General features: G+C 36.5%; 3 pseudogenes; all 3 read left to right on the plus strand.

Moving 5' to 3' along the window:
- The first annotated feature begins 2,747 nt into the window (after nucleotides 1-2,747).
- Nucleotides 2,748-2,951, plus strand: LOC107517794 (annotated as a pseudogene).
- Nucleotides 2,952-15,467: 12,516 nt separating this feature from the next.
- LOC118606761 lies at nucleotides 15,468-15,586 on the plus strand (annotated as a pseudogene).
- An 8,019-nt stretch (nucleotides 15,587-23,605) lies between these two features.
- Nucleotides 23,606-24,486, plus strand: LOC107517790 (annotated as a pseudogene).
- The last annotated feature ends 237 nt before the right edge of the window (nucleotides 24,487-24,723 follow it).

Below are 24,723 nucleotides of genomic sequence, written 5' to 3' on the forward strand. Positions count from 1 at the left end.
TTGCTTATCAATAGACAAATAGATAAAGAAGAGGTGGTACATATATACAATAGAATATTACTCGGCCATAAAAAGAATGAATTCTTAACATTTGTAACAACATGGATGGACCTAGAGGTATTATGCTAAGTGAAAAAAGTCAGAGAGAGAAAGGCAAATACCATATGATTTCACTTATATGTGGAATTCAGAGAACAAAATAAATGAATAAACAAAATGGATACAGACTCATAGATACAGAGAACAAAGTGGTGAGTGCCAGATGGGAGCGGGTTGGAAGGCTGGATTAAAAAGATGAAGGGATTAAGAAGCACAAATTGATAGTTATAAAATAGTCACGGGGATGTGAAGCACAACATAATAAATATAGTCCGTAATACTGAAATAACTGTACGGTGTCAAGTGGGCACTATACTAATAAGGAGGATAACTTTGTAAATTATATAAATATCTAACCACTATTCTATACACCTGAAGCTAATATAAAATAATATTGAATATTAACCCTAATTTGAAAACAAAAATTAAACAATGAAATAAAGTAAAATTCATTAAAGAAGAAAAAAAGAAAAAGAAGGCAGAAATTTTGCATTTCACAGTTTCCCATATTGGCCACCAGGTGGCAACATAGACCCGAGATGGTCCTTCTCTTCTGAAAAAGGAGGAAGCAGCTGTGCAGTATAAGTACTTACACAATAGCTAAGCACACACTTTTTAAAAAGATATTTATTTTTAAAGAAGTTTTAGTTTTACTGCAATATGGAGCAAAAGGTACAGAGATTTCCCATATATCCAGTGCCCCTACATATGCACAGCCTTCCCCATTATCAACATCCCCCACCATAGTGGTACATTTGTTAAAATTGATGAATCCACACTAAAACATCATTATCACCCAAAGTCCTTATTTTACATTAGGTTTCACTCTTGGTGTTGAACATTTATGGGTTGGGACAAGTGTATAATGACACGTCTTCACCATTATAGTATACACAGTAGTCTCACTGCCCTATAAATCATGTACTCAGCCTATTCATCTCTCCCTCCCCCCAACCCCTGACAACCTCTAATCTCTCTACTGTCTCCATAATTCTGTCTTTTCCAGAATGTCACAGTTGGAATAGTGCAGTATGTAGCCTTTTCAGATTGGCTTCTTTCACTTATTAATATGCATTTAAGTTTCCTCCGTGTCTTTTCATGCCTTGAGAGCTCAAACAGTACACTTGTAAGTCAAATCTTCACACTTCAGAAAGGACACATATAAATTTATACATGTATATACATCTAAAAATACAACCCAGGCAGGTAACTGAAAAGCAAAATCTCCTCAATGGCTAACATTAATTTTTCCTCTCACTAAGGAAAAGTTAATTTCCAGCTAAGGAATTTCCTGACATAAAATATATTTAGTCCCAAAAGTGAGAAATAGTGAGTCATTAGGTCACAAAACCTATTTAAACTCTAATTTTACTGTCAGCATGTTGGAACCCAATCATTGCATTTTTAAATATTTCCAGTAGGAAGGTTTTGATTTCAACCTAGTATTCCATGAGATTACCTTCTTGTCTTCTCACTCACTGAGAGAGTGGGGATTTCTTCAGCTTTAAGCCAGAGTGGCCGGCAACTTATAGTGGGTGTCAAGGATAAAAGGTGTGATGGACTCCTTTTTAATTTCCATTTCATCAGGGTGGGATCATCAGCTTCCATTTTCAATGGTGTTTCCATGAGGATTTTAGTCCTCCTAGTGTCCCACACATCGAAAAAATTTGTGTGACGTCATGTCTGCCTTGAAACCACATAACCTTTTTAAGGTTTTTCAAGGACTTTTTGTTTGGGTAGGTTTGGTTTTACTGTTGAGTATAACAGGAAACAGGAAAAGAGTGAAAGCACCAAGCAAAGAGAAAGTTGTAAAGTTTCAAACAATTATACCATAAATAGTCTCACAATGAGAGTTGTCCCTGACATTCATCAAAATACAAGTGAAACTAAGCCTTGATCATTCTCACTACTCTGCAGCCACAGCTTTGTTTTTGAGAGTCCTGCCCAGCTCCTATCCTCCAACTGACTTTTCTACCATCTTCACCTCCCTTTCCTCCCCATTTCCTTCTTCTATTTAATAGTTACAGAAAACGTTATGTGTATGTGTATATGGAATACAAAATAAATAAATGAGATTTCATAACATTCAGAAGATAACTAAGATTTTTCAGTCAAGTCTTTCTTCAGAAAGAAAAGCTCTGGTGTGGTTTTTCTTACTAGACCAGGAGATGAGAAGCAAATTGAGAAGTGAAGACTTGGACTGATGCTAAGGATGCTATAGACTAGCATTATCTGTCAAAGACAGACAGTCACAGGAATGGGGTGATATGGTGCCTAATATATGCTTCACACCCAGTAAGTCCTATAGGATACTGTTCAGGATCTGCCTAATCGACATGTCTTCCAATTTAAATTAATTTGTGTCATCTGGTTTGAATTAGTAAAAACCAAAAAAGTCCAAATTAAATATGTTGAGGAAGATGCTATCACTGCTTCAACCTTTACCAGCTGCCAGCACTAGGGTCCTTTGCTCAAGAACTTTCACTAGACACTGGAATTTATTCTGCTGCACCTGGTTCAAGGGACTTAGACATCTGAGGAGCAGTCCTTAAAAAAATGACTGATGGGTCGACTCCACGGCTTTCTGAGGCCTGATAGCACCCTAGTCCGGCCTGGATTGTTCTTCCGGTGCAAAGGTCACGGACAAGATGGTGCCTCCGGTGCAGGTATCTCCGCTCATCCAGCTCCGCCGTTATTCCTCCCTGTTCCTCCGCATGGCCTATGGAGTCAAGACCTACAGCTACCTGAAACCTCCAGCAGAAGAGGAGAGGAAGGAGAAGAAGTAGTAGGCTGAACTGAAATGGATTGAGAGGGAATTGGCAGAAGTCTGAGATGACAACATATTGAAGTGAGCCAGCCTCTCTCCCCGCAGCAGTGTGGACGAATAAAGTTTTCTGTGTTGTTGATGAAAAAAAAAAAAAAATGACTGATGGAAACTCCTACGGGGGAGTCAGCTCTGAGGTGGATGTTATACTGGACCCTAGAGTTCCCAGTCAGATGAAGTCTCAGTTGTTGCTCAAAGTGGTAACTGGCTTGATTAACACAGACCATTTGGGATGCCTTCTCTTTCTTGCCTTCCGTCTCTGATAACCAGTATTTCTTAGGATCACATATAAACTACTTTTAAATCTTTTCTCATAGGTCACCTTTTATGGAAGAACAAATTAAGAAGAAAAAAAATGGATTTTTTTTTATTGTGAGAAAATACATGTAACAAAATTTATCAAATCAACCATTCTGAAGCATACAATTTAGTGACATTATGTTGTTGTGCAACCATCACTATAATTCATCTCTAGGACTTTTTCCAAGACTAAAATTCAGTACCCATTAGACAATAACTCTCCATCATCCCTACCTCTCCCCTTCCCAGCCCTTGGAACCACAATTCTAAATTGTTCACTATAAATTTGACTGTTCTAGGTACCTCATATAAATGGAATCATACAATATGTGCCCTTTTATATCTGGTTGATTTTACTTATAATGTCTTCAAGGTTCAACCATGTTATAGCATGTATCAGAATTTCATGGCTTTTTAAAGCTGAAAGTATTTCATGTACACACCACATTTTGTTATCCTTTCATTCACTGAGGGACATTCACTTGCACCTTTTGCCTATTGTGAATAATGCTACTATAAACACTGGTGTACAAGTATCTGTTTAAGTTCCTCCTATCAATTCTTTCTTTTTTCTTCTATTCTTATAGAATTTTTATAAGAGTTTATTTGAGCCAAACTAACAACATGTGCCAAGGAACAGGTCTCAAATGCTCCTTGCTATCAACTCTTGTACATAAATGTCCAGAACCGGAACCGTAAATACCCAGAAGTGGAATTGTTGAATCATATGGTAATTCTATGTTTAATATTTTTGAGGAACCACTGTTTTCCACAGTGACTGCACTATTTTACATTCCCACCAGCTGTGCACAGGGCTCCAATTTTCTACCTCCTTGTCAACATTTGTTATTTTTTTGTTGATATATATTTCTATATATTTCTATATCCAAACTAATAGGCGTGAGGTGATATCTCATTGGGTTTTGACTTGCATTTCCCTAATGATTGGTATTTTGAGCATTTTTTTTAATGTGTCGATTGGCCATTTGAATATCTTTGGAGAAAAGTCGTTTCCATTTTTTAATCAAGCAATTTTTTGTTGTTGTTGAAGTGAGTTCTTTATATATTCTGGATATTAATCCCTGATCAGATATATGATTTGTAAATATTCTCTACCATTCTGTCAGTCGCCTTTTCTGTCTCCTGATAATGTCTTTTAATTCATGTTCCAGGAAGCAACACCTGATGGAGAAGATCAGATGCTCAGACAACTTTGTTAGAGGGAGAATTTAATGCCGGTGAAGAGTTCTCCTTGGTTAGATTTCTTACAGCTCACATACTCTTGCAGTGTCCATGCAAGGGGCACGTGATTCTTTTGTCTGAGTTTTCACGTGTGCCTCATGACTCAGGATGGGAGGAGAAGCTTCAGGTGGGGAGCTGTAAGGGGGGAGGAACTTTCAGGCCACTGGTCTTATAGGTCGTTTGTCTTGCAACCTTGGCGTTATCAGCACTGTTATAGGATTCTCAAACAGAGAGATGGGACACTGAGGCTATAAGTAGGAAGCAACACATTAAAGCCAGCACCTGCTCAGCGAATTCCTATCCAAAGGCTGAGCCCCAATTGTAACATAACAACCAGTTTTATACAGTTTTGTTATTCCTACACAGCCATAGAGATAATGAAGGACATTAGTTGGTTGGCAAGCAATCAATCAACAGATGTGAGCTGGAGAGTCCTGGAAGGGAGAGAGAGGGCAGTTAGGAATGGGCTTTAACTGACTGAATTGGACATTTCTGCAAGCAGTTTTCTTTGCATTTTTCAGGTGCCTCTTCTCTCTTATCCACGAAAGCTTTTTAATTGTTATAAAGTCTGATTTATTTTTCTTTTGTCGCCTGTGTTTTTGGTGTCATATTCAAGAAATCATGGTCAAATCCAATGCCATAAGGCACTCCCCGCTGTTTTCTTCTAACAGTGTTATAGTTTAGGTCTTATGTTTCGGTTTTTGATTCTTTTTAGTTAACTTTTAATGTAGTATAAGGTAAAGGTCCCACTTAACTTTTATTTTGTAAATAATGTGGTAAATAAATTAATTTTAAAAATAAAGTCTCAATCGTTATGACCTAATATGAACAGTTTTGCTAAAGAAAAGGAGAATTGCTTTTAATAGTCCTCCTAAATTCTTATTAACAATGCAGATTTCTGGTCAATTACCCACACCATCATGAGATAGCTAATTCAATGGCATGGATAGAATGATAATTCTGAACTCTGTAGAATCTGAATAATAAGGTCTGAGTAGTATACAGATGAGTGTTTTTCACTTCATTATCTTTTTCCTGACTTTGAAAGGATAAAGTAACTGTAATATTTACAAGATAAGAATATCCTTCACAAAGGATAGGAAGAAGCCACAAATAAGATGACATTCATTCTCAGTTGAAAACACTTAAAACAGACTTAACAATGGCTTTAGATCAATGAAAATGTAAGCATCCATAGACAGACCTGTTTCATCCCATTACACATAAAAATGCACTCAATTTCATCCCAAATACAACTATTTCTGGCTACCAACAAAACTTTTTCAAATACCTAAATATCTTTAACACACACACACACACACACACACACACACACACACATATTTATATTACAAAAAATGTAAGAAAAATTGGGAAAAAAATTGTTTAATGACATAGGCCAGTCTTACTCTGAGGTCTAGTTAGCAACAAATCTCAAACCATTGTTTTTAAACTTGAAATCATTCCTAAATTTTGTGAAAAACCTATAAAACTCATTTAATTTTTTTTAGAACTTTAGGGAAGGAGCTTCAGCAAACTAGTTTGATTTTTAAAATCTTAAAGAAGAAGCAAAAAGAGCTTAGAAAACTCTGACTTTCAGCTTTTATAGGAGATGCTGGAATATATTTCTTAAGCCTGAAAGTAGCTTATGAAAAATTAGTATTACAATGAGTCACTAAGGGAAGAAAAAAAAGTAGAAGGTCAGAAATAAACATTTCAGAACCACAGGTTTCTAGTTTAACCAGAGTTGTCTCCAGGTTAGCTTTTCTCTGCATTCTAAAGTTTAAAAACAGTGTTTCCTACAAAGGAAATAAAGCGACAGGTACACACAGAGGCAATTCACTTTGTAAATGTCTTCTCTACATTAAGTATTATTAGGCTTTGCATCCAGTTAAAGAAGAGGAAATTTCCCCAATTGTCAGGCTCCTTGGCTTTGGTTATTGCTCCTTGTCCAGAAATGCTTTGGGTCTGAATAAGCCTGGCAAACCTTCCTCCCCAGTAGATAATCATTAACCAGCATATCAGATCCCAATCATTTACAGTTAGATTATGTGTACTCTTCCTTTCCAGAAACACAGCAAGAGAAAAAAAGGAAGGAGGCAATTAAAAAGCAAACTTAATTTCTTCCGATTTTTTAGAACCGGACAACTTTGGTTTTCTTCATTTTTTCCCCAGAAATAGCCCAAAAGATTGTACAATTAGCTATCACATTTTTAAACAATAAACTTTCCTTAGAGATCCTATGCCCCAAATTAATAACAAATTGATGAAAGGCAGGAGGAGAACAAAATAAAAGGCAACTATAAACGAACACATTTGTTAGATACAGTACTGATTATGTGCTTAGCAATATTGCTGAAACTTTATATTTTGTTAGCTATATTTGGCTCGAAGCTTCCTCTAGTAGAGCTCAGCTTCAATATCTCCTACTTTTGATCTTGGCAAATATTTTATCAACATGCTGAGAAAGACAAACAACATCCCTTGCCTCTAGCCCTTATCTTTTTCCCTCGCATTTTGTCTGTTATTCTCTGTCCCGTTAAAGAGCAAGCAGGTGAGATTCTGGACCCCTCCTTCTCCCACACTTAGCCTCCACCAGCTCCAAAGCTGGTGGGCAGTTAGGAAGCAGTATGGCCTCCATTAATCAGCATCAGGATTAAAATATTTAGAATTGCCCAGAAAAGAGCTGTGGGTGGCTGAAGCACCAACCTTCTGAATTCTGAGTCATCTCGCTGGAATGGAATCCAGTGTAAATACATTCACACCCACCCAATCTATCCAACCTCTGGAAATTATCTTGAACAAAGCAGGCATTTCATTGCATTAGCCCTTGGGCTTGCCCTCCTGGAAACAAACATTTCTCAGTGGGGAAGAATCAACCATATTTGCTAAGAACTCTGAACCACCAGGAAGCTTTAAAGAAAGGCACATGCTTCTGTAGTCCAGCCCTTCTGTCATAAGAAAGATGTAGCTAAGTTCTAACTTAAGAGTTTTTTTCAACCTGTCAAGCTGTACTGTAAATTGTAAGATATGTTTAGTAGGGAATTGTAACGCCGGCAGCTGGCACTAATATCTAATATTCCATTATTTATGTGCATAAATCTACTCTGAACTTTCCATAGCCATTTTGCCCTTGTGATATCATCCCATTTCATTTCTGGACTGTCTCTCTGTGGCTTAATTTAACTTGTGCTCAAGGAGTAAAATGCATTGTAATGTTAATATGGGTGAGTAAAATAACATCATAGTAAAAATTATATTAAAAACAAAGTATTTACATTATTTATCATTATGTTAAAATTGCTTCCTCCATTGAGTTCATTACCTGTCAATTTAAAAATACATATATACACTTAAATACTTTCACTGGTTATTACCCTTAGTTTGGCATTACTAAGGGTAATAACCCTAAGATGTATTTGAAGGGAAAAAAAGCACATGCATATATTAACAGATGAATGAAATTATAGTTAATCAGCACCAGAACCAGGACTAGAGTGTATTTTCTTCTTTTATTTTGCTTCTTAGCACATACCAATCAAGGTAATCTCTTATCCAAAGTAAAATAAAACCAAACACTCCAAGAGGCATTTACTATTCACCATGGCTGGGTTTTTGTTTGTCTGTTTGTTTGTTTATTTCCTGATAACTAAACATCCTTTGTCAATAATATAGCTTTTTTTTTTTTTTTTTTTTTTTTTGCATTCGATAGCAGGTCTGATTAGCTTTGCACATGGTTTTCTTTTTAAGTCTGCACAGTAACAGCCTGGTGAAAATCCTTCTTATTGTCCTTGCTGTTAAACTACACTAACGTTTACTACGAGGCAGGTTTGAGTCTAATGAAAATCTGTCCGTCCATCTTATGTTCTGTACAAAGTTCTCCTTGTTGAAAGACCTAAATACATGTAACACAGTTTCGTCAATAGCAGTTTCTCCAGGATGTGAGCAAGGACATTACTGGAGAGAGGGTGCCTGCACAACTTAGAAACTCGTTTTGAGAACTGAATGTAAAATAACCTCACCTTGGAAAGGGAAGCAAAACATTTTTAGGTTTAAGTTCCCACATCCATCACATGAGGAAACTGATTTTTTTACTCTCTGTAATATTTTAAGGCCTTATAGCCACAAGGTTCATTTTATGTATTTACTCCTAATGAGATTTCTCCCTTTCAGAAGAGTTTTTTATTTCCCACACCCCAACGATCTTACCCAGGGCAATTAGAGATGGCTTTATATACATTAAATAACCCATGGAATGGCTTCGTTTCTTATAAAATAAAACAAAATCCCAGACCCAGATGTTAAATATCTTTCTTTGGGCTTCTGAAAGTCAGAGTTATAGTCCAAATCTGCAGTAAGATTCCAAGTCCAATGTTAAATGTTATGTTTTTATTTGGAAACACACTGCTCAGATAATCATTCCCCATTCCTTATTTAGTGACTATAGAATTAGATCTGGCTGGTCATTTCTACTTCTTGTTAAATGAAAATGCATGAACTGTGTCTCAGCATGAGTCACTCTAATATATTTACTGAGTGGAAAAATAGCTACACCTCTCAAAGGTAGGAGTATGAGGAAATAGAATCAAAATAAAAAATATATATATTCCTTGTGGGTAGCTTTCAATTTTATAGGAAAAACAGAGAAATACTTTTGTTTTATCTAAATTTTTAAAATTCACAACAAAGCTTAGTAGCGGCATTACATAAAATTACAGCATGGCTGTGTGTGGTTGGAGTGACAGAGAGAAATCTTTTTGAGCTGAGTGAGTTTTTTAATAGTGAGGGAGGGACATGGTTAGGATAGGAGAAGTCTGAGAGTTCTGGGGCAAAAGAATGGCATGTGTTATGACTGAGGTAGGCGAGAGCATGCAAAGAATAATAGATAATTCAATTTGAAAGATTTGAAAATTTGACTTTCAATATTTGGTATGTTATTAACTGTCATATAAGTACTTAGTGCCTATGATGTGACATTCATATGCCAGATATCAAATAATTAACTAGAAATATCACTATGATAATTCCCAATCAATACCCTCTCTTTCCAACTCTATTCTTGTCATTTTTTACTATACATTGGTATAACCTAAGCACCATGCCACTGAGGGGGAACAGAGTTTGTCATCCCTAAATATGTCTTTTTTGGGAAATTGATTATTTTAAGCTGTTTATTTTTAAGAAACAAAAGATTCAGGAAAAAAAACTTTTGAACTTTCCCCTAATTACCAAAAGGAATTTAGATAAAGGACATGCTCCAGGAAGGAAGCTATGGTTATAGGTAGCTATACTTAAATATGAACTAGTGTGATAGACAGGGAGGAACCTAGCAAGGCCCTTTTGACCAGTCCCCTCTATGTCCTATTGTTAAAGATGGTCCAGCAAACATTTGTTTACCAAACATTTGCTTTTCCATCCCCATGCTAATGACCTTTCTCCCCTTTGAAGTCCCAAACCACAACCTTCCCCTCCCCCACTTTCTTCTTAGCTCAAGATGGCTTATAAACCTTAACTGCTCAATCTTACTTCAGGGCCCAATATTCTCGTGAAACTCCCATATGTACATACATAATTAAATTTGGTTATTTTCTCAGGTTAATTTGTCTCATGCTAATTTGATTATTAGACCTACCAGAAGCACTAATGGGGGAAAGAGGGGACATTTTCCCCTCTTCTATACCACTTTATCGTGGAAGGAAGTCTCCTTGAAGTCAGTTCAACGTGAAACAGTGTAACTGTTAGCTGGTTAGGCATTCCTCATAGAATCCCAGAGAATGGCCAATTAGCACTTCAGGTTCAGGTCTTCTAACCCTCGAAATTTGAGTTTTACTTCTTTAGTTTATTGTTCTAATCATTCTCCCCTGTTCTGCCCACAAATATGAGTCTTGAGTTCTGGAATCTCGGGGTGGTATGCTTCATCTCAATAGACAGCACCTTTAAATTTCTGTTCTTCATATTTTCATGTGTATTTTTTCCTTCTCAAAAATAATCTTGGAGTTCTTTTTAATCTTTTAGCTCCTATGTAAGTTAAAGGATGTGCTCAAATTTATAAAACAAAAACCCAACTAGAGTGGTTTATTCATATGTGAAGTTGCTTACCTGAAGCAATTAGAATCCAAAGGGTAAGCAATCTGAGGCTTGCTGTAATGAAGTAGGCATCTTTGATTCTTCTGCTTCTCCATGCCTTAGCACTGACTGCTGCAGTACCAAGCATTATATGCATCCCAGGTACTGCAGCAGGAAGCTGCAGGAAGAAGCAGGAAGCTGATGATTTCTATTTATCTACATCTCATTGGCCAATCTAAGTCACATAGTCAACCTTAACCTCAAGGAAATCTGGGAAGGCAAGATTTTTGGTAAGGAGAAGACTAGGTAGAAGGGGGTTAGAATGGGTATTGAGTGTTTCCCTGCCACAGATTCCATCTCCAAAGTCTTACTGCCCCTTTCTTCTCTGCATGAGTTGCCAATCATTCTTAGACATGTCTGCAACTGCAGTTGGATGGGTTGAGTATATGTGTTTGAGAATAAGGGCTGCTTCTGCTCAAGAGCTGAAAAAAAAGAGCCCTTGAGGTGATCAGGCCCGGGACAGAACACCGGAAAAGTACTCAATCAGCTACCCTTTCTAGCATTTCTATGGTTATTTATTATGCTAAACTGTATCTGTTGCCTTTCCAGCCTGAAGCTACAGTGAAAAGGCTACTTTCTATATCCCTTTGGTTTACTAGATGTCAGACTCTACAATAGTATTGAGAGATTGGAAATAGAATCATTCTTCCATACTTGATATTATCATTTAGTTATATAATCATCCCATCAATCTCAACAGGTGTAAAGATTAACTATCTCATTCTTGACCTTCTATAAATACTTTTCGACTCCACAAATGCCTCATCTGACTTTTCTCTTTTTGTTACTGGCACTGTTCAATCACTCAGGCCCCAGGCCTCATAGTCAACTTGACAATTTCTCCATCACATCTTTCCCTATAGCCAACAGGTTCACAAGTCTAGTTCCTTCTTCTGTTTTCAAGTCTCTTTTATCTATCCTTTCCATTCCCTTGGCAGGCTCTCATTTTGACTATAGTGGTCAACTCCTAACTGGTTTCCCTGCATCCACTTCTCTCTTTTTCAAACCAACACATTTTGACCACTTTCTAAACCATTATATAAAAGCCCTCGTCCACCTAGAAGAGAACCAAAAAAATAATCAGTTTGTAGAGAATCACTTTAAAAATGCACATTTTATTTTATCTTCAAACATATAAAACATAATTCATTTGCTAGACTTTTAATAGAGAGCTAAGACCTTTTACTTAAAAATAGATCTGCTAATTGAGGTTCTGAGTCTTCCTTCTAGCATAAACTTATCCTGATGCATCATCTGTGATTTTTGTTAAGTGCAACAAGTGCTTATATATAGTTGTGAAACAAGTATAGAACCCATCTAGATTTCAATGACTTTTCCCTAATCTTTTACTGTTGTTTACAGATTTAATAATTTTTTTTTTATCAACTCACTTTTATGGAGTTCCTCCAAAACATTCCATTGCTACAAAAAATTTTAACCACTTTGTTTCTGCACTCATATTATATTGGTTTACCTAATGTTGAATTAAAATCTATAGAGGTCCAGGTTCCAGATAAGAATAAAAACACTTCTCCTCGCCTCTCCTATTGACTGCAGCTATAAAATTTGAACAGAGTGCATGGAACAGCTATTTGTCTAAAAAGTAAATTATAGCAGGCCAACTAAAAGAAAAGGCCAGAATGTGAAGTACCCCTGTTTGAAGCAACATTGAGTTCCCCACTCTCCCGACTCCCAACCTTGGCCCTTCCAAGGCTTAGCCCTACAGGTCAGCACAGCTGCAAAAGTTCACAGCAGAATGGTATAAATAAAGCCCCACCTTTCAGGCCTGAGAACCAAAAAAGGGAAGTTTAGGAAGTACTAAAAAGTACCAAGAGATCTAGGAAAAAGAAGAACTCAGGAAAGTGACCCCTGTGAAGTTATTTATGAATCCTGAGCTCACCCCAAAGCTGCCCATATATGGATCTGATTCAACTCAGCATTTAAACTTAGCAAATAGATTGACTACCTACCTGCCCATGTCTCAGATTAGCCACTGGATGGTGCACACATGAGGAAATCCAAACAACACTGCCAAGGCATAAATACTGAACTGATGTTAGAACTACCATCCACTGATGGTGGCTTGGAAATTGTGACCTGAACCTAAGCAGACTGATCACCTGCTAAAACACAAGTAGCAACATTCTCCGTAGGATTTAAATAAGATCCGAGTCTCATAACATAATATTCAAAAGGTCCAGGATATAATTCAAAATCATTTGGTATCAAAGAACCAGGAAAAATCTCAGTTCGAATAGGAAAAGATAATTAACAAATGCCAAAGCTGAAATAACATAGATATTAGATTTACCTAGGGTGACTTTTAAAGCAGCTCTTACAAAATACTCCAACAAGCACTCACAAACACCTGAATAAAATAGAAAATTAGAAAGCCTCTGTAAAAAAAAAAAAAAAAAAAGACATAAAGAAGAACCAATTGGAAATTTTAGAACCGAAAAGTACAATAACCGAAATAAACAAAACTCGTTTCTGGGCTCGGTAGCAGAATGGAGATAATAGAGCAAGAAGCATTGGACTTAAAGATAAGTCAATAGAAATTATCCGGATTGGACAACAGAGAGAAAAAAAATAAAAAAAGAAAATAAAGAACTGAGCTTCGGAACCTGTGGGATTATAACAAAAGGTCCCAGAAGGAAAGAAGTAAGAGTGTAGCGCTAAAAATATGTTTGAAAAATGGTTGACACTTAACCAAAAAATATATATAGATAAAAAATGAGCACATAAAAATATATTCATTATCTTTAGCCATTACATTGAAATGAAAATTAAAACCATGATAGGTTTTAATTCACTTCAACCTATTAAAATGGTTTTAAAAAATAATGACAGTACCAAGTGCTGATAAGAATGCAGTGTAATTGGAACTCTCCTGCATTGCTGATGGGAATAAAAAAAATGGAACAACCATTCTGGAAAACAATTTGGTAGTTACCTATAAAGATAAAATACCCTTACCTTATGACACAATAATCCACTTCTGCTGTATAAATCCTAGAAAAATCGATGCTTATGTTCACACAAAAAGCTTTACATGAATGTTTTTAGTAGCTCTATTCATAATAGCCACACACTGGACACAACTCAAATGCCCTTCAGTGGGTGAATGGTTAACCGAGCAATGGTATATCCACACAATAAAATACTATACAGCAATATAAAAGATTAAACTAGTGAAACACAGAACAATTTGGATGAATTTCAAAGGCATTATGCTGAACGAAAGTAGCCAATTTCAAAAGCTTATGGATGATGCAAATTCATTTATGTCATTCTCAAAAGAACAAAACTATAGGGCTGAAGAACAGATCAGTGCTTGCCAGAGTAGGGATGGGGAGAGAGTGTGACTATAAAAGAAGAGCATGAGGGACTTTTGGAGGGCAATGAAACTTTTCTGTATCCTGATCGTGGTGTTGGTTATACTAATCTATACAAAATGTCATATATATAGTATAATATGTCAAAATTCATACAACTATACACTTAAAAAGTCAATTTTAATACACAACTTTTAAATGTATAATTACAACAACAAATACTCAGCACAAATGATTCAACAAATGGGAGGAGAAGAGAGTTAGAAAGTAGTGAACAAGCCATAGTCATTTTGCACACAGTATGCCATATGCATCTGCCAGAATGTTACAGTGAAAATGGAGAGGATTGGCTTAGTCTGGAGCTTTGTTTAAATAAAGATCTGTTAAGAGAGCCTCTACCATAGTTTCATAATTCCACTTTCTTTAAAAATTACATTCTGATTGTTTGAAACTTCTAGATTAAAAAATTTCAATGTCAATGTCCTTTATCTTCTGATTTCTAAAAATCAATAAGACTTTTTTAGTGTACATAAGCTTTCTGATATACTTCCCACATGGGCTATTTCAGCTCTTTTTTTGCTCAGATTTCTCAGTTCTTCCTCCCGTATGGTTAAGATCCTTATTGACCGAAAGCAACATGCCAGCTCCATCACTCTTATAAGGGGCTCAATGGCTTCATAAAATGGATGATCCACAACAAAATGAAATAGTAGCTCCATGGAAGCATTCACTTGCCCTTGGAAAATAATTTTAAATACGGGCTCTACTGAGGCCAGATCTTGAGAATATTCCTTTTGAGAAAGATCAAGAGACACCTGTCATGGAAACTCCGGCTATTTTCCACCTCAATATTTCGCTGTATCCATCATATTTTCCTTTGCCAAAAGTCTCAGAGGAAACATAAACCCTTCTTGGACGCTAATAATTCTCCTGTGTTCTGAATTCTATGAGCTTCTTGCAGTCAAAATCTCTTCCCCGTGTCCAATGGAACACATTATTCTATGCTCCAAAACAATTTATCCTTCCGTAATAATTTCTATGATCATTTAGATCATCTTACAATGAATGAAGAAATATGAGGCTATAATGTCATAAATGTCTGTAGACACATGTTAAATCATACTTCAGCTGCCTCTTTTGGAATAAACAAACAATTTTACCTACTTTTAAAAGTGTTATTTTCTATTCCTTGTGATTTGTATTGCTTTACTTGGAAACTATTCTAATTAATATGTGGAAATTCTATTTAGGTATAATATGCCTTTAAGAGTGTTTTCATCTACATGAGTAACACATGGGAATCTTGTGCCATTTGCGGTATATAGAACAGGAGACTGAGATATACAAAGCCAACACTAAAGAGTGGAATGTCCTTAAAGATCCCCATATTGAAAGTTCCCCTGTGAGACCGTGAGCACTTAAAGCATAAGGTTGAGGACAAATCAGCACCAGGGCCTGACCATTGCATTTCTTCTTTTTCTGCAGAATCATGAGGTTGTGACCTTTGCTTTATGAGAGGAAGCTATATAAAGAAGTCTTAGGTCTATGGCCATGCTACCCTGAACAAGCCCGATCCGTACTGATCTCGGAAGCTAAGCAGGGTCAGGCCTGGTTAGTACTGGAATAGGAGACCACTTAGGAAGACCAGGTGCTATAGGTGTAATAGATAGATAGATAGATAGATAGATAGATAGATAGATAGATAGATAGATAGATAATAAAAGATCGTAAGCTGACAAAGTTCTTGCAATCTGTGAGGTCAACCAAGGGTTGTCTCACCTAAAAATATATATATATTCTTGGGCTGGGGAAATAGAAAGAGATCACAAGAAGTACCCACTATCTCAATTATCTTCAGCTGTCCCAACCCTGACCTAATTGGACCCCAATATTAATCTGTTAGGAGGCAGGGCATGGAGCCTGTCTGGTCAAGAATGGATACTATGAAATGGCTGGAAGCCACGGAACTTCTCTTCTCCCACATTTTAAACCCACTCACAGGTTTTCCTTGGCAGTCAGGGCTCTGAGCAACTCAAATTCAAGTCTGAGCTTATGTGGAAGATATAATAATATTCAGGAATGACATTGGGTAAAGCATGAGAATAACAAAAAAATTCTGATTTAATTGATGTGTGTCAGTTTTAAAATTAAGTATTTTGCATAGAGATAGCTAAAAGTCAACACTAGCTAGCTATGACAGAGCAGCTTTCCGAAAAATGGAGAAGATAACTTCACTTCTGAGTTGAACCTTGATAATTTATATATGTACCCTTGCCCCACCTGCCTAGCTTCCCTAAGGAAAAAAAAAAATTCCCTTTTCTCAAATCTTCTCTCCCTCTTTTAAAAGAGTGACAACACTATGTGAAATGTGATCTGTCATTAATAAGACATATGAAAGATCGATTCCTCAAAATACTTATCATACCCTTTCTCTGTGCAAGACATTATAGACGTTGGGACTAAATCTATAAGGAGTCTACAGCTCCTGCCCTCCTAAAGCTCAATTCCTGTAATAGTCTTTCTCTACCTTTCTTTTCATTATCACCCCCCCAAGGAAACTTTTTAGATTTTTTTTTCCCCCTAACCACCTCCACCATGAAATGTTAAGACCATAGATATATTTAGTCTCTATTTATGTACTATGTCTGTGCTTTATAACTACAAAAATTAAGATTTTTTGCCCCTCTCCAAAAATCAAATGTTATCCTGTTTGGGTGATGTTATTTCTGGAAAAAAAAAAAAAAAAAAAAAAAAAAATGCAGGCTGTAGGGGAAATAGATAATCAGCAAAGAAATAAGAAAAATAATTGTGGTAAACAAAATGAAGGAAATTAAAAGGGCTAAAAATTGGGTTATGGTTAATCTGCATAGAGATATCCAGATGTTTGTACTGACTGAATGAGAAAAGAAAACGGTTAACCTGCAGTCTCTCTTATCTTGATTTTTTTTTTCTCTGCCTCAGTTGGACTGGGAATATAAGACTGTGTCATTACTCCTGTGTAACTATCTTCCTGTAGACAAGCGCTGGGTAAGGATGCCCATAGTTTCCTGGTCCCATCTTCCATAGAGTGCAGCTGCTTAAGTCTTTCATCTGAAATCTGAAAGAAAAAGAAGGACTGAATATAATCCATAACATAAAAATAATTTCTCTTTTTCTGTTTTTCAGACAAACTCATGTTAAGTTGTGCTGCTTCCCTTAAACAAGCTCTACAAGGATTCCAATCTACTTGGTCATTTATTTCTGTGCAACTCTGAATGAGCCATTGTCTATGGTAGAACTTAACACATATGTTTGCATAAATGCTCTCTTCAATAGGTGTGTTCCAGCAAATTAATGAATGCAGAATAGCTGAATTCTGAAAAGCAATGTAATGCTCTGGTTACATGCTCTTGTACAGATTTTAGAGTTCAGACAACTGTTTTCAAATTGGCAGAAAATTTAACCACTCTAAGACTCAGTTTACCCTATGTTCACTGAAGCATTAGTCACATAAGCCAAGACATGGAAACAACATAAGTGTCCTTCAAGGACTGATTGGATAAAGAAATGATACATATATACAATAGAATACTACTCAGACATAAGAAAGGATGAAATACTGCCAAGTATGACAACGTATACTATGTAAAATAAGTCAGACAGAAAAGGACAAGAATCATATGATTTCCCTCATTTGTGGGATGTAAAACAGAAAGCAACAAACCAACCAACAAAACAAACTCATAGACACAGATAACAGTTTGAAGGTTACCCGAGAAGAAGAGGGCGGGTAGGGAAGGAAGAAGAGGGTAAAAAGGGTCAAAAATATAGTAACTGAAGGAGACTAGACTTTTAGTATTGAGCACACAGTTCAATACATAAATGATGTATTAAAGAATTATACACTCAAAACTTACAGAATGCTATTAACCAGTCATCCCAACAAATTTAATTTTAAAAAAGACCCAGTTTATCCCTCTGTAAAATAGGAATAATGACACTATCATACTGGTTGTTATAAGGAATAATGAAAGTAATACATATAAATTATTTTTTACAATACTTAGCATATAGTAAGCCCTTTATAAATAGTTGTTCTTATAACTGTTTCTGTAAGCCAATTATGTTTTGTTTGGGTGATTTTTTTCTACTTTTGCCATTTTTGAGAGTAAAAGGTTAAAATTTGTTTAACATCAGCAGTACCTCTGGTATTTAGTCAGAGTGGCATTTGCCTTAATATACCTTTTAGCTACACATGCCCTTCAGTTACATTTGTTGAAATTCTTTTAAATTGGTTACTTTATTTTCCTCCTTTGGCTGTTAAGTTATATTTTATAAGTCATTTTCACTACCCTTCATCCAGCACAAGGAGATAGTGAATTAATAGTAGTAGGTCTGCTAACCTTAGACTTTACGGAGACTTATTCAATTTGAGTCCTAGAAAGTTCAAAAGCAAACTCTCTGTCTTCCTTCCTTAGCCTCTACCATCTCTGAAATCTCTGTCCTGGTTAGTAGCATCATCATCCTGATAACGATCTATGCTGATCATCAGGATCATTCATCTCTTATGCACCGTCCAATATCTCACCATATCTATGCAATATTTCTGTTCTGTATTCCTGCCTCTCCACTCCTTTTCCAATACCAATTCGAGTATATTTCCTCAAGAGAGGTACTGTTCTCACGAGTGAAACATGTGCTCAAACACAATGGGAGGAACATTCATCATGTTTGAGGCCACCCAGCATGTTTAAAACACCATTCCGATGTTTAGGGAATTTTCCACAGCTCTCTTAGCCTCTTTAGTCAGGATTCAGGGATTCAGCCAGTGGCTTTCCTAGTTTTGTAGCACTTTAGGCTAATACAATGTGAAGGTCTTCTTTAAGAAAAAAAAGGAACAACTCAGCCATAAAATGAATGAAATCTTGCCATTCGTGACAATATGAATGGACCTAGAACGTCTTACTAAGTGGAATAAGTCAGAGAAAGACAAATACCACACGATTTCATTTATATGTGGAATCTAAAAAAACTAAACAAATGAACAAACAAAACAAACAGACTATAGATACAGAGAACAAACAGATAGTTGCCAATGGGGGGATGGGCAAAAAAGGTGAAAGGGATTAAGAGTACAAATTTATAGTTATAACATAAATAAGTCATGAGAATGTAATATACAGCAGAGGGAATACAGTCAATATAGTAATAACTTTGTACAGTGACAGGTGATTACTAGATTTATTGTGATGATCACTTCAGAAGACATATAAATGTCATATCACTATACTGTGTATCTGAAACTAATATAATGTTGTATGTAAACTATACTTTAATTTTAAAAAGCTTCATATTCCAGAATAGAAAAAAAAAGAAAAAAACAACAAAATTATGAACTAAAATTAGGTTAAAAATTAAGTACTTATTTAGATTGAGAAAAAAAATACAAATTTTAAAAAGCTGACCAGTATCACAACCATCACAAACCCAGAAAAAGTGTAAATTTAAAATTAATTGCCTAATGCACCTCTTTAATACTTTTTCTTTATTGTTTTAGCTGCATATCCTTTGCTTCTTCCCATGACAATGATTTCGTGATATTTTTTATAAAAATATTATAAGATACTTTAGTCTTTCCTTTAGCAGGATGAGTCAATATATTTCTTTTATTCATAGTTTAGAAAAGTTTCTTTAAACTTCACAGCTCATGGTTGATAATGTGTTAAATTCAGCAAGTGTGACAGGGAAAGGCAGGGTCGAAGCTATGGAATCTTTCTTTTGGAAATTTTCCAAAATTTATGACATTTCTAGGACTCTTCCAGGGCCGCAGAAGGGGTCTGTGCAATTGAGGGGTCCTGAAGCTCAACTTTTATTCGCTCCATGGTGCATCCATTTCTGCAAGGACTTAGGCTTCACCAATCAGATAATCACAAAGATTTCACTCTAGAAATGAACCACTAACTGTAAGAGGTAGGAGCCCTTACAAGCTTACACTTTACAAGAATGGCAACAAACTCATTGACACAGAAAAGGCATCACTCATCCAGAACCTTCTTGGTGAAATTTCTCAAGTTGAATGCCCAGAACCATCGGTTTGGGTTGTAATGTCTGTGCTCAGTAGCCATAGTGCTTTCTCCCTTCCAGCAGCCCTTAATATGATGTGGGCGTGGATCCTGGCTGCGGAGCCTCTCTGCCTGACTCTCTAGCCCTCTTGGTGATTCCAGGAGATATCAAACCTCCTTTGTTAAATTAAAATTTTGTTTTCCTACCCAAACTAGGTAGAGTAGTTTCTATTCTCATTGGCAAATCCCGACCAATATGTGCTGGCTTGTGCTCTACAGGAATAAGGCCAGGACGAAGCCATCATTAGCCTACCTGAGATGACAGAATAATTCAAGGATGGAAAGTGAGTCAGAGAAGAGTACACAGGAGAAAACTAGTGTCCAAATACCAGAAAAGTAAGAACGAAGCTCAAATATATGAGGCCGTGAAAGTATAAGCAAGGAAGCTAAGAATTTTGCTTAGTGAAACGAGGTGAGGCAAAGGAGAATGAAAAAGGCAAAGAGGGGTAGGTAGGTCAAGACTCCTTCTGAAGGGTCAGAGGTTTGGTGGGATGTATGAGGGTTGGGTTGTCCTACAAAGAAAAAAAAAGGCTGGGTAATACTGTAACTCAGACTCTCTTTATCTTACCTTTGGAAACACAAAAGCCTTCCTCCTTGTTTTGTGCTCTGCAGAAAGTATTTATACCAAAAAACAAACAAACAAACAAAAACACATTGGAGGCCATTGTCATTGCTCTACTTTAAGAAAGCAATCAACTGTGGCTCCTCATCGCCTACAGAACAACACGGAACTCATTAGCTTGGCATTTCTGACCCTCCCACATCTAGGTCAGTTAATCTCTCCAACTTATTTTTCATTAATCTCTCCTACTCTACACTAGAGTCACGTTAAGCTCTTTGATGTTTCCTACACATGCAACTCACTCTCCTATGAGCATACTGTTCTTTCTGTCAGGCATGCCCTTCTAGCACAACCAGATTCCTCTGTCTTTCAAAGTCCAGTTCAAATGCCACAATTTTTCTTCAGTAGCAATATTTCCTCCCTTGAAGCATATTAACTGTACCTTCCATCTTGCATAACAGCTATTTAGGTGCATATTTTTATTTCCTTTAAGAAGTCATAAGCTTTTGTGGGGGCAGAATTCTTGGCACAGTGCCTCGTATATTACAGGTGCCCAAAATAGTGCTGAACAGAGGGTTGAATGAAGCAAGTCTTGACACATAATTTATGAAGAACCTAATGCAGATGATGGTAGCCTGAGGTGTGGTAAGAAAAGTACAGGCTTTGATATCAGACAACCAGGAGTTAGACTCACAACTCTCTACCTGACTACTGAAGAATCTTCCCACACAGGGCCATTGGAGATAATTCTTACACAGAGCCATTGGAGATAATAATTTTTACAGCATAGGATTATTCTGAGAATTAAGGCATGTTCTAGAAGGCACCTATTACAATTTCTGGCACAATGAGATGCTAACTGAATCCTAGTGATTTTCTCACCCTTAGTCTTCTTCAGTCTTAGAATCTCTAATTCTAATTCTACATATTGTTCATCACACAACTCAGTGCTCTGATTTGCTCATCCACTTCACTTTATGAATATCACTCCTAAAATTTTCACTATTAAGATACCTCAGGTTTGGCCTGACCAGTTCATAGATTGGTGAGAATATTACTTGGCACGATCTTGCAACTGTACTTCTGTTTTTGTAGTACAAGGTAGCCAGACATATCATACTTCAACTAATTTTAAGCTTGCGATTAAATAAAATCTTCAGATTTTTTTAGAGCAACCTATTTCCAGGTTACATGTCCATTTCATACTTGAAGCTAAATCCAAATGCTCATCTCTGTTATGCTTCAGCTAATTTATTTAAGCCCAGAATTGTACTCTACTGAAATCACTTTCATTCTTAGCTTTAATAATTTTTTAAAAGGTATGGGGGGAGAATGATGAGAGGGAAACTAGAAATTACTTCAGAACATTCTCCTTACTCTTATTTAATTGCAAGATGACCCCTCCCACAGTGATCTGCAGTGCTGGCTAGCATTTGTGTCTACGTGGAGGAAAAAAGATGATGTTTGCATTTTGTCTCTAATAATCATAACCACAGAAGTAATTAAACTTCAACAAACTTAGTCCTTGAATAATAGCAATTTTTTTAGAGATCACCTTAAAGAAAATGTTAAAAAAAAAAAGAGGACATTCCTTTATTTTCTTAAATAGAATTATCCTGTGTTTTAATCATTGTTCCACCAACAGCACTGCCCCCAAACTTGATTAACAACTAATAGTCTTGCTCTGTGGCATAAATATATAAGAAATTAAAGTTTTCTACATTCTGTGCAGATAAAATTATATTTTTCTTCCATGACATGTAAAATAAACAAAGCAATCTAAACTTAAAAACTTTCACCGAGACTCATCTAAATAACTTCTCTACAGAGGAGCCATAAGTGATGTTTTTATTATTGGAAATGTATAAGAAATATTTTGGGGAGCCTTCTAATTTTCCCTTATCATTGAAAATCCTATCAAAAGCAATTTTAAAAGGAAAGGTATTAAAATAAACAGAAACATTTTCAACACAAAATTTCTGTAAAATAACTTTATTAAGAAAAAATTCTGACATTTTTAAATCTCTGCCCACACTTGGGGGAAAGAAAATTAGACGAAAGCCTAAACCAACAATAATATTATAAGAAATTTGTGGTATTCATGTGGTCTGAGCCAATTTTTCTTTAACATTAAGGCCTACCTGGGACATTGAATATATAGCTTAAAATGTTTTTGTTTTTGTTTTTGTTTAATTCTAACCTGAGGTCCAAACAAAACAAGTAGCCCATCAAATTAGTCTTAGGATTTCAGTGCCAATAAAATTAGAAGATTGAGAAGGTGGAAAGTAAGGTTAGGAAGCAGAATCATTTTTCTACAATTTATATAAAACTCAGAAAACCATATTTCCCCTGAATAGTTTGGGATTCAGTTAGTATAAATAGGGAAAGATATCTAAGAAAACCAAGGCTAAAAAAAAAAGGCTACAATTTTTGTTAGTTCATTTGACTGTTCTTAGATGTATTATATATTCCTTAGATATAGAAGTCAAACTGTGTGGTATATAATTAAGCCTTTTCTCTATCAATTGACATTTTCATTATCATCATTTTATATTGCATTATAAATGGAATCTATAGGGGCCATTAGGCTGAAAGTGAATTTATGCTCTGAAACATCTCTTCTTTCATAAATCCTTTATATTTGCTGCTTTGTTTTAAAACACACATTTTTAGAGTCTACTAGGAAAGGTCTTTATTAGTTGAACCATGAAATTGCCAATATTTTTAACATCAATTTCTCCCAGCTTAACCTAATAATCATTAGGATTGAAGAGCTTTCCTGTCAATTGTATTTATCAGTACCTTTTGACATTTATAGAACTCGTCTCATATTCAATATGATGAAATATAGGATATACTGAGACATCTTTTCCTCTCCCCATACGCAGCGATAGGAGCTCATGGTCTTGTTTTCCATTGCCCCTATCAAGATGTAATAGAGCTTTTCTGTGCTACCCAGAAAGGTCCATATGGTGGTGTTCTTGATTTTCACATAACTTAAAGGGAAATTGTCACGATGTCCGGAGCGCTTGATGTGCTGCAAATGAAGGAGGAGGATGTCCTCAAATTCCTTGCAGCAGGGCCCTACTTAGGTGGCACCAATCTTGACTTCCAAATGGAACAGTACATCTTCAAAAGGAAAAGTGACGGCACCTGCATCATAAATTTGAAGAGAACCTGGGAGAAGCTTCTGCTGGCAGCTCGTGCTTTTGTTGCCATCGAAAACTCAGCTGATGTCAGTGTCGCATTATCCAGGAATACTGGCCAGTGAGGTGAAGTTTGCTGCTGCCATTGGAGGCACTCCTATTGCTGGCTGGCCGCTTCACTCCTGGGACCTTCACTAATTAGATCCAGGCAGGGAACCAAGACTTCTGATAGTTACCGATCCCAGGGCTGACCAGCCTCTCACAGAGGTGTCTTATGGTAACCTGCACATCACCACCCTATGTAACACAGACTCTCCTCTGAGCTATGTGGACATTGCCATCCCTTGCAACAACGAGGGAGCCTACTCAGTGGGGCTGCTGGTGTATGCGGTGGATGTCGGCCTGGGAAGTTCTGCACATGTGTGGCATCATCTTCCATGAACACCCATGGGAGGTCATGCCTGAGCTCTACTTCTACAGAGACCCCGAAGAGATTGAAAATGAAGACTAGGCCAGTATTGAAAAAGCTGTGACCAAGGAGGAATTTCAGGGTGAGTGGACAGCTCCAGCTCCTGAGTTCACTGCTGTGCGGCCTAAAGTCGCAGGCTGGTCTGAAGGTGTACATGTGCCCTCTGCCTTTTCAGCAGCTTCCTACTGAATACTGGAGTGTTCAGCCGCCACTGAAGACTGGTCTGTAGCCCCCACTGCTCAGGCCACTGAATGGGTAGGAACAACCACTGAGTGGACTTAAGCTGGTCTTCCACAAACTCTTAAACAAAATGGAAATAAGATTGACGGAAAATAAACAGTTTCTAAAAAAATGTTGTAATAGACCCATACCTCTAAGAGGATGTCATTCTGCTGGCTTCTATTTCTGGTCTGCTGTCATCAAAGCTTTGTATTGAATTAACTTTTATAGTACATTATGAGGAAAAATAGTTGGAATTTTGAATCATTGAGTTTCAGAGCTAGAAGACATCCAGATGAT

The sequence above is a fragment of the Rousettus aegyptiacus genome, unplaced genomic scaffold (assembly GCF_014176215.1).
Source record: "Rousettus aegyptiacus isolate mRouAeg1 unplaced genomic scaffold, mRouAeg1.p scaffold_m13_p_1, whole genome shotgun sequence".
Lineage (NCBI taxonomy): Eukaryota > Metazoa > Chordata > Mammalia > Chiroptera > Pteropodidae > Rousettus > Rousettus aegyptiacus.